The 4,683-nt window shown below is 42.3% G+C and overlaps 1 non-coding gene across 1 annotated transcript; it reads right to left on the reverse strand.

The window, feature by feature from the left end:
* Positions 1–2,865: 2,865 nt before the first annotated feature.
* Positions 2,866–2,939, reverse strand: TRNAT-AGU (transfer RNA threonine (anticodon AGU)). Its single transcript has one exon. It is a non-coding gene; the product is annotated as a tRNA-Thr (tRNA).
* Positions 2,940–4,683: the final 1,744 nt, after the last annotated feature.

Raw genomic sequence — 4,683 nt, forward strand, 5'->3', positions numbered from 1 at the left:
AATTGCTATGTAATCACTTTACACAGTTCTTAACTGTCCCTTTCACTGTAATGCAGGAGATATGCACGTCCATCTGAGAAAGGTTTTGCTCTGTTACAATTGTGCTTTGAAAATCCAAGAAATCATGTACAAAGCTCCTGCCCCAAAGATTACACTTTTCATGTGTGGCTGTGGTGACTGAGGGTATTGGAGGGACTAGTCCCCTTGGCCAATGTGGCTGAAAAAGTGTCCATGAGAAAATGCAAATCAGGGAAAATAGCTCAAAGACCACTGCATTGGCATCTTACTGCAGTGTTTAATCTCTCCTTGATAATATACAGTAGACTCTCAGTTAACTGGAACTCAAGCAACCGGGACTCTCAAGCAACCAGCAAAAAGAATCTGTATCTCTCTGCTGCCATCTAGTGGGTATTAGGGTTTAATAGTAACTCTCAAGCAACCAGAAACTACATTTATCTGGCATCTACCAATCCCCATGGGTGCCGGTTAACTGAGAGTCTACTGTATCTATATTAAAAACAAGTGAGTGTTTTTAAGAAGTTTAAGGAATAAGAATAAACTTAAAGCAAACTACAGTATAGGGATTCAGATGCAAATACTAACCATTGTGTCTCTCTATGGCAAAAGGATGGAGGAGGGAGATCTCTCATCTCAGAGATCCTGTTTGGCCTTCTCTACACTGTCAAACAAAAAGTCCCAAGGTACTACCCAGAACTGGACTCAAGATGTTTTGTTCACTCTTTTCCTTAGGAGCTCTAGCCCACTTAGCCACCGATCACTCTCAGGCGGTTCCTGCCAGAAGATCAGGTAACATGCTACTTTAGAAGTATGTGCTCTGTTCTGTTAGGAAGCCTTGTGGCACAACTCCTTTAAAAGGAACCCCCACTTGGGCCAGGATGCACAATCTGAGGCTCCAGGTCTTTAGCAAAGCCCCCAGACCACCTCCAAAATGTTCACCAAGTTTCAGTTTATTAATGAGATGAAAGAAAAAAATATAGTAATATATGGGATGTAATCAACAGGTTGCAAACAATTCAGATAAGCACTAGATGGTTGCAAAAATAGAGATTTTGTGTGTGTGTGTGTCTTGTTCCCATGCAATGGTCATCTGGATTTTTACTGCCAAGATCTGGTAGCCATTGTAATCATATGATCTGTATTAAAGTTAATGTAAATTAAAGCGTACATTAAATTACATTGAGATTTTGTTCTTTTCCTATCCACTTCTTTGTCCTGGATAGACCTTATTTTTGAAGTTTGATCCTTGACTTGTCCCTCAAAGGTCAAATGTGGCCCTAGCCTCAAAAATGTAGTATGTACCTATTTTAGAAGTACAATTCTTATTTCAGTTAAGAGAAATTCCAAACAATATCTGTTTAGTGTACAAAGGAGCTAGATTGTTATTTTTCTGCTGGGTGGATGGATGCTTAAGTTTTCTTTGCAAAATTTTGGGGGAATCCCTTTGGTCACCCTTGGCCTTTCCTTTCTTCCTCAAAGCAAGAGGATGGAAACATCACTTGGAGTCAGACACCTCCCACACCCAAACCTCATACTTCACAATAAGTTTGGCCAGCTAAAATACTATCCCACAGTCAGCTGTTCTTCTACTTCCCTGCTTCCCACAGGTTTCAAATCCAAGTCACGGCACAAACTCAGAATTTCAATGGCTTTCTTTTCCAGCTTCAGGGAATGGGGGAAAGCCCCCACCTTCACCACAACAAGGTCACAATGCCACAGCATTACCCAAAACGCTAGCACCATAGCAAACCCAGGATCTCTTATTTATGAGGCAGATGCTCTAACTGGCTTAGTGTCAGTGCCCTAGGTATCTTGCCTGGCTTATTCATAACTTCAAATTAGGATAAATTGGCATGGTAGGAACATGTACCACCTTTTCCTGGGAGATGCATCAGTAAAGCCTTTTTCTCTGGCACTGGGGCTGTGGCATGGTATAACCTCTGAACTTTTATATATTTCTTTCCTTCCTTGTTGAGCAATCAAAGGCATTCAGAGAACTCCAGGGACCTGCAGCCAGATCCCCAGGGCCAAAAGAAATAGCCCCTAAGACACTCCTGGGAGTCAAACCCAGGATCTCCTACTGACCAGACAAGCATGTTAACTAGCTTAGTCCTATTGCCAATTGTGGCAGAATTTATACCAGAAGATACATACATACAGTGCCAGCTCAAGGGAATATGGTGCCAACTGATGGCATCGCCCCTACTGATGTAGAGATTTCCATTTTTAGAATGATCTGAAAGGAGGGGCAGCATTGGCACCCCTAAGCTTTGGTGCCCTAGGGTAGTGCCTACTCAGCCTTAGCCTAAAGCCAGCCCTACATACTGTTCATATATACATACTTTTCAGTGTGGGTGGCGTATAACATCCAATGCAAATAAATACCTTGCTTGGTTTGTTGGTCTACCGGTATGACTCTTGCTTTTGATAAGAAAAGCTATAGGTTCAAATTCCTTGAGAGTCCTGTCCAAGATCAGAGGGCTAGCTGTACTTTCAGACTTTTAGTTTGTGGAAAGGGAGGATGGCCATAATCATCAGAAAGTTACTCAGAAAGGCCTTATAGCTGGCAGAGCTGAACTGATAGATCTAGCCATCCTTGACACCCCCAAACTAATTATAGGGATGCACTCCCTACCCAGCCCTAGCTGGGACTATAAAATGATGGGATGGTGGTTAAAAGTCTTCATTGCCCTGCCTTTGAACTTTGTTCAAAATTCTAACCTCAATTATGATACATATTCAGAATTTTAATCAGTTTTCTTGTCCTGCTTTGGGGAATATAAAAAGACCCAAATGTGCCCTGATCGGCTGCACCCATCCTGTTAGCATCAAAAGATTTGGTTCTCAAGGCACCACTGGGAATTGAACCCAGGATCTCCTGTTTACTAGACAGGCGCTTTAACCAACTTAGCCATGGTGCCTGATGCTGTAATTTAAGCCATTCACTCCAAAGAGAAGAAAAAGGTGCTGGATTAGCAAAGTATGTTACATTGTGCTGGTGAGATCTTGCAGGAGAGGCCCTTAAGACCAGCTAACACAAACTGCTCAGCATAGCAGGCTCCTGCTTGGCTTGCAGGTCTGATTCAGATCTTGGGATATAAGACGTCTTAGGTTCAAAGCCCAGTCTGTTGATGGAAGGAATACAAGTCCTTTTGATTTCTGGGAGGAGATTTGCTCTTATTTTCCATCTGAAAATGATTGGCAAAAAAGGTGGGGCACTTTCTTTGACCTCTAATTGGGCAAACAAAGGCACCAGCTGCAACCAAACTCAAGGTGTCCTGCTTACAAGTTGCTCAACCCACCTAAATTGTAGTGCTGCCATTTTCCAACCTGTCTGTGGCCGATGGATCAGTGCCACAGTTTCAGCCTACCAGTGATTGTACATTTAACCATGTTTATTGAGTCCACAACATCCCTGACTTGAATTTGAACCTCAGAGTGAATCCACCTATCTTTTATAGATTTATTTCCTGCTTCAGGAAATGATAAACAGCTCTCTGGGATGTTTAGAAATCTGCACCAAGTTATTGGAGTCAAACTGACTACCTCCAGATATTAAGGTCCAAGGGCCTTTTCCCACAGCTGGATGAGTGTTATCCACCCATCCTTCAGCTGGCAGGAAAACTCTGCTCTCATGAAATTTGCTGTGCTCATTGCAGATCTCTATCCGGTTTCCACTGGTTCTGTTTCAAGCCACTATAGTGTCCCTACTTCCTTCCAGAGTAGTGGGTGTCAAAGGTTAGCCTTGAGGCTTCACTTAGACAGTATTTGAATAAGCAGGAAAATATAACTTTAACATCAATATAGCTAAGGTCAACTTGAAGCTGTCTTATCACGGGCTGGAGAATGAGATGAAAATACAAGTCCTTATACTATTGGGTGGCCTTATAAATTTAATAAAATAATGTCATGAAGAAATAGCAGTAAAAAGATGATGCCAGGGCACGTTTGTGCCATGGTTAGGTACAAGTGGGAAAGACCCAAACCCTGGCTTGTTCATTGCTTTTTCCATGCTGCAAAACCAGCCCACTCCCTGCTAAAAGACAGGAGAAACAATTTTACAACTTTTTCTGAAAAAGAAGCTTGCTGGTAAATCCCACTGAACAGAGAAACCTATATTCTGAATTTCTGCTGTAGCCTAGGAGTTTGGACATTATGATGCTTTGGATGTCACTAAACTGCAGTTCCCAGCAGTGTCCCAAACTTATATTTCAACAATATTTGGAGCCTTTCCCCAGACTTGTTATCCCCTAGAATTGTCAGGAACAGCCCACAGTGGCTGAGGAGTCTGAGATCTGAAGTCCACACACTTGAAGGGTGTCTACTTTGGGGAAGGGCCTTTGGAAGACCACAGATCCTCACACCTGAACTAGATATATGATTCTCACTCAGGATGGTTGAATTCTTGCATTCTAAGCCTAAACTAGCTTTTCCCATAGGAAGAATGTTTTGCTGACATATTTTCCAGTGCAAATATAGCAAAGGATTTTTTTTAAAACTGTATTTGGCTGAAAACAGAAGCACAACTGGAAAAAAAAAAAAGCCAGACCCTGAAGTTTCCAAGATCAGCAGTTTCTCAAGCTGCTTGTCAGTGTTTCTCATCTCACAGGCTCTGGCCAATCCCACTGCCATTGTAAGAAAGAGCTGTTTGCAGCAGAGCCAAGC

This window comes from Candoia aspera, chromosome 6, assembly GCF_035149785.1.
Source record: "Candoia aspera isolate rCanAsp1 chromosome 6, rCanAsp1.hap2, whole genome shotgun sequence".
Taxonomy (NCBI): Eukaryota; Metazoa; Chordata; class Lepidosauria; order Squamata; family Boidae; genus Candoia; species Candoia aspera.